Here is a 6,810-nt window from a genome sequence, read left to right as displayed (position 1 = left end):
ATGAACGAGGCTCGGGCGGGAATGCTTCAGTATCGTGGCAGTCCATGGAGTAATTGTTACAGTGCTTGTCCAAGACCGCACACGTCCATCTTATCTCCAACAGAAAAAGAAGGAGGTGAAGAAGAAGTAGAAGAGGAAGAAGAAGTTAATCAACAGAACACAGCTCTAACAAGCACCCACAAACATGAAAAAGATCATCCTAAACACACACCCGTAGAATCACTGGAGTCAAGTTAGGGTTGTTTATCAGCCCCTGATGAACCATCGTTCCCATTATCAGCGCTATTGTAGCTGCTAGAAAGTACCGGAACCGCGCGGAGTGGCCGAGTGGCCGCACGGTTTAGGGCGTCTTGTCACGGATTGCGCGGCCCCTCCCGCCGGAGGTTCGAGTCCTCCCTCGGGCATCGGTGTGTGTGTGTTGTTCTTAGCATAAGTTAGTTTAAGTAGTGTATACGTCTAGGGATTGATGACCTAAGCAGTTTGGTCCCTTAGGAATTCAGACACGCACACCAAGTACCGGACTAGAATGACTTATTTCACTGAAACGACTCATTTATAGCGGGAAACCGCATCTCTTGGTTATTTCAACCGATACCTGACAACTACTCTAGTCACATGGTTTTCAATAGAATGGTATCTGCTCACGGAAATGCATAGGCGCAGCTATCTTATATAATGGATTGGGTAAGCAGCAGTCGGCGGCTGTTTTCTGGTGATTTTGTGGTGCATGGGAAGTCGTCGTCTTTGAGTGATTGTGGGAGGATACAAGGTGACCTAGAGAAAATTTTTACTCGGTGTTATGAACGGTATTTAGCTTTAAATGTAGAAAAATGTAAGTTAACGCAGAGGAGTAGGAAAAACAAAACGATAACATTCGAACACAGAATTAGCAGTGTGCTTCTTGACACAGTCACGTCAATTAAATATCTAGGCGTAACGCTGAAAAGCAATTTGAAATGAAAAGAGCTTGTAAGGGCTGTAGTAGATACGGAGAATGGTCGACTTCGGCTTATGTGGAGAATTTTAGGAAACTGTTGTTCACCAATAAAGAAGATCGCATATAGGACGCTGGTGTGACCCTTCGTTGAGTACTTTTCGAGTGTTTGGCCTCCGCGCAGGGTCCGATAAAAGGTAGACATCGAAGCAATTTAGAGGCAGGTTGCTAAATTTGTTACCAGTAGGTTTGAACAAAACCCAAGTATTACGCAGATGTTTCAGGAACGCAAATGGGAATCGTTGGAGAGAAGGTGACGTTCTTTGCAAGGAACAATATTGAGAAAATTTAGAGAACTGGAATTAGAGGCTGACTGCAGAGTGATTCTATGCTACCAATGTACATTTCACGTAAGGACCATGGAGAAAACGGTAGAGAGAATAGGACTTTTAAAGGGAGCATTAGCAGGTGCTTTTCCCTTGTTCTATTTGCAATTGGACAGAAAAGAAAATGGTTAGTCCTGGTAAAGGGTACTCTTCATCACACACCATATGGCTGCTTGCGGAGTATGTATGTAGATTTAGATGTAAATATCTCAGTATAGGTGTGTGTGCTGATCCAGCATGTGAATGCTTCAGCTGTTCAAGGAGAAAAGATGAATTTACCAATGCTTCTGATACCTGAACCGGCAATGTAGGGGTGTGGCTGTATAACAGCGCTACTAGTCTCTGACGTATGTTGTAAAAATGTGTTTTTACCAATAGCAATCTGGGAAGAGTGTTTCTAACTATTTCTGTAGAATTTTATATGAGCAGTTGTTTACGTAATAGATTTCCATGTTAAATAACTAAAATTATGGATACGTGGATATTTGTGGAGCAAAATAACTGATGATGGTCGAAGTAGAGAGGATATAAAATGTAGACTGGCAATGGCAAGGAAAGCGTTTCTGAAGAAGAAAAATTTGTTAACATCGAGTATAGATTTAAATGTCTGGAAGTCGTTTCTGAAAGTATTTGTATGGAGTATAGCCATGTATGGAAGTGAAACGTGGACGATAAATAGTTTAGACAAGAAGAGAATAGAAGCCTTCGAAATGTGGTGCTACAGAAGAATGCTGAAGATTAGATGGGTAGATCATATAACTACTGAGGAGGCATTGAACAGAATTGGAGAGAAGAGAAATTTGTAGCACAACTTGACTACAAGAAGGGATCGGTTGGTAGGGCATATTCTGAGGCATCAAGGGATCACAAATTTAGTATTGGAGGACAGCGTGGAGGGCAAAAATCGTAGAGGGAGACCAAGAGATGAATACACTAAACAGATTCAGAAGGATGTGGGTTGCAGTAGGTACTGGGAGATGAAGAAGCTTGCACAGGATAGAGTAGCATGGAGAGCTGCATCAAAGCAGTCTCTGAACTGAAGATAACACACACACACACACACACACAGATATGTGGGTAATATTTTGCCTTTGATCCCATATGTCAAACATAGTATAGTCGAGCATCCATACTGGTAGCCCCAGACGACAGCATTTTCTGTCATCTAAACAAAACCGAGAGGGGCGGCGCAGTGGTTAGCACACTGGACCCGCATCCGGCCATCCTGATTTAGGTTTTCGGTGATTTCCCTAAATCGCTCCAGGCAAATGCCGGGATGGTCCCTTTGAAAAGGCATTGAAAAGGCACGGCCGACTTCCTTCCCCGTCCTTCCCTACTCCGATGAGACTGATGACATCGCTTCTTAGTCTAGTTCCCCCAACAACCCAACCCCCAACGCCCCCTCTAAGTCTGAATGTAACTACACTATCTGTGTGTGTGTGTGTGTGTGTGTGTGTGCGTATATCAGAGAGACAGAGAGAGCGAGGAGGAGGGAGACGGGGGGGGGGGGGAGAGAGAGAGAGAGAGAGAGAGAGAGAGAGAGAGAGAGAGAGAGAGAGAGAGAGAGATGCCCATGATGGCCAGTGATATTTTTTGGTATGCATAGTGTTGCTCAAAACACATATTAATGGAGCAAAATCATTTCTAATGCCATCCAGATCCATATTATAGCATGAATGTAATTGCTTATGAAAAAAATAATAAAGTATAATAGCAAAATGTTAGACAGAGGATGGCAACAGGAGCTCACTGGCTGACAAATAACGATACAGGACCATCCTGAGATAACGATTTCGTATGGTAGGCCTAACCTACCTTAACAAGACGATATGATATGACCCATCTCTCACCAAAATTAGTTCACTCTCCTCCAAGCACTCAATTCTATATGTGTCGAAAGCAGTACATATCCCACAGCAGATACTGCCAGAGAGCACTCCGCCGTATCATCCTCAGGTGAGGATGCGGATAGGAGGGGTGTGTGGTCAGCACACCGCTCTCCCGGTCGTTATGATGGTTTTCTTTGACCGGAGTCGCTACTATTCGGTCGAGTAGCTCCTCAATTGGCATCACGAGGCTGTGTGCACCCCGAAAAATGGCAACAGCGCAAGGCGGCTGGATGGTCACCCATTCAAGTGCCGGCCACGCCCGACAGCGCTTAACTTCGGTGATCTCACGGGAACCGGTGTATCCACTGTGGCAAGGCCGTTGCCTACTGCCAGACAGGACAATCGAAAAATTGGTTAAATCTATAATAAATGGTTTTAAAAAGTAGATGATTGCTGAGCAGTAGTATGAGCTACTAACCTAAGTCATATAGATAACATACAAACTTCTCATGGCATCATCTATAGTAATATTTTGTGTGTTTCGGCTTTCCATGGGTGCCGCCATTCCCTGGTGTAGGTTCGAAGTAGCGTCTGAAAGGTGGATCCACTTGCGTTAGATGTGGCATATTGCTCATGGTGGATTCACAACATACTAAATTAGGAATAGTATTACGTGTGGCTTCACCGTGGACAACGTCTGGTGATATTGTCTGGAGTGGATCCACCTACACAGAGTCTGGGTGGCTATGAGTGCAACTGACACTAACTGCATCTGGCAGGTTGCATGAATCTGTGCACGCAACAGCCTGATTGGCTAACTTCAATGCTAATTAGTTTGAAAAGGCCCACCTGGCTAGCCGTGTGGTATAACGCACCGCTTCCCGAGCGGAACGGCGTGTCAGTCCCCGGCACGAACCAGCCCGGCGGATTAGCGTCGAGGTCCAGTGTGCCGGCCAGCCTGTGGATGGATTTTAATCTACAGTCAGCAACAAGTATTTGCAACAACAACTTCGCTTCGCTAGAACACAACCAGAAAGCGTTATTGCAGAGCTTGTAAAGATCAAGTTAAATAAATCTAGCCCAAATATTTAAATATCGCATTAATGTAAGTAAGAGCTTGATACATGAAATGAAAATCAAAGTTTCAATATTCATTGTATCTTCAGGAGATGGTTCCCCACACCTCTTATTTATTTGGAAAATGTCATATTACCGCTTTGAGCTGCTGGTTAAATGCTTTATTTACATAACAAGTTTCAATTGTCTGATCCATCGGGTTCGTAAAAGTGGTTTGAACGTTCCAGTGAATTCATGAACACGGTTTTCACCTGCCCTCCTCCTGCCCCAGTCACCAGATGTTAATACAACCGACCATTTTCGAACTCTGTCCATACCCGCATATCCAAGATGAATCTATCCCCAATAGAAAAGAACAAACGTGAATAGTGCTGAAATAGGTACTGGTCAGAGGCGGGCGGCTAGATTTGTTACCGGTAGGTTCGAACAAAGACGTTAGCGTTACGCAGATGCTTCTGGAGCTCAAATGGGAATCGCTGGAGGGAAGGCGACATTCTTTTCAAGAAAAACTATCGAAAAAAATTAGAAAAACGGCATTTGAAGCTGACTGCCGAACGATTCTACTGCCGCCAACATACATCGCTCGTAATGACCACGAAGATAAGATACGAGAAATTAGGACTCGTGCAGAGATGTACAGACAGTCGCATTTCCCTCACTCTGTTTGCGAGTGGAAAAGGGGGAGGTGGTAGGGGAATGACTAGTAGTGGTACAGGGTACCCTCCGCCACGCGTCGTACGGTGGCTTGCGCAGTATCTATGTCGATTTAGATGTAGTTGTAGATCACTGTATTTCCAGAATTGTTCCCAGACCCCATAGAAACCATACTTCAGTGCGTTACTGGAGTTAAGAGAGCTTTCGAAGGAGCGGCTCAGTATTAAAATCACGTCCATTGCCCTCCCATAACTCTTGGCTACTCGGTTTTATTACACATTGGTTTTATTACACATTTAGAAATTCTTCTATGGCGTAGAAAAGTTTTTTCAGCATATATGAACTCAGTTTTTTTACGTTACTTTTATTATCTATTAAATTCCTTACGTCACTGGGAAGGTGGTCGAATATTTTAATTAGTAAATACCTATCCCCTTCTTGTGACACATCGACTATTGGATGCTGTTGCGTTGACGTATATATTCTGCAATAGAAGTTGAATCAAAGCCTTGTTTCTCAAGGGCTTTTGATACTGATTTGTTGAAACTGAGCCTAAAGCTTTCTCAAACATCTGTAAATATGTTTAATTAAATGTAACTATCCTGTAACATTCTTGCAGTACACACAAGCTCCATTCACAATATCTATTACTCCGCAATGAGAGCGAGGCAGTCCATTTATAAATTCACTTGAGCAGTCTTTCTGCCGAGGCGGAGCTTCACGGCAGATTACTCACTCCTAATGCTAGTACACGGCAATGGCGTCATCGCTGGTTTCTGCGGCCAGCGTGATATCATCTCGCCTCACATTACCTAGCACTAGATGCAAAGACGTATTTCTTTTTCAAGCACATTTTGTGTAGTATGTAAGCGCTTGATTTACATACACCATCACTTACGCCCTGCACAACATCACTGAGCTGCGAAAGAGGCGAATATTACATCACTGCCACGCATCCCGCCAGACGACGAAACGACTACACGGGTCCTTATTTAGGCTCTTTTGTTTAAATTCATGACGTCTCGGTGAAGTGTCCTCGCAACTGTTATCTGTGTCTGTCTTCATCAGTTGTAGCTATCTTTCGTTGACTCTGTCACAAGTGGTACCTATGTTTAACTCTGAAAGAAAAGGAATGGCCACACGTCATCGGTCACTGTATTTAAAAGTAGCAAAGTGTGCTATTCCGACTAAATCGGGTATATATGATGAATGATTTTTTAAAAATATAAGTAGCCACCAAGACGTTTCCGTTCAAAGACCATCCAGTCCTGAATCGGTATGGTAATCAGGCAAAATCACCATCAGTGTTAAGGCAATCATTTCACCGCCACAACAAGTTGAAGATACCCGTTTGCTAAGACACGTGTCCTGCTTGATGAAGTCCGTAACTGCCTGTTGCATATCCTCGTCCGGTAGGGTTCGTCGACCATTCAAGGCCTGTTTATAAGGGTCTGAAGGCGTGATAATCGCATGGGGAGAGATCAGGACTGTAGGGCGGGTTCTCGAGTATCCCCCAGATGAGTTGGCGTAACTTCTGCGTTACGACAAATGGACCAGGGTCTTTTGTCGAATCGCGACCAATACGAAACTTGGCGCACTATTCCACAATGGCTGTTTTCGACGGATGTGCTGCCCCATACACATTCCTCATTTTCCGATAGATGACTACCGGTGTTTGTCCTTCGGCAGCCAAGGAAAGAATAAGAGCACGTTGGTCCTGCTTGGACGCATTTGGTAAAACGTCGCCATAGTTCATGTTTGCACTTTTACCAACGCATGTCGGAAATACACGAATGGTTCAAACGTCTCTGAGCACTATGGGACTTAACGTCTGAGGTCATCAGTCCCTTAGAACTTAGAACTACTTAAACCTAACAAACCTAAGGACATCACACACAAGCATGCCCGAGGCAGGATTCGAACCTGCGAC

The 6,810-nt window shown here is 44.2% G+C and overlaps 1 pseudogene; it reads right to left on the bottom strand.

Moving 5' to 3' along the window:
- Positions 1-3,416: 3,416 nt before the first annotated feature.
- On the bottom strand, positions 3,417-3,533 carry LOC124790384 (annotated as a pseudogene).
- Positions 3,534-6,810: the final 3,277 nt, after the last annotated feature.

This window comes from Schistocerca piceifrons, chromosome 3 (assembly GCF_021461385.2).
Source record: "Schistocerca piceifrons isolate TAMUIC-IGC-003096 chromosome 3, iqSchPice1.1, whole genome shotgun sequence".
Classification (NCBI taxonomy): Eukaryota; Metazoa; Arthropoda; class Insecta; order Orthoptera; family Acrididae; genus Schistocerca; species Schistocerca piceifrons.
This window is presented reverse-complemented; position numbering and strand designations above follow the sequence as displayed.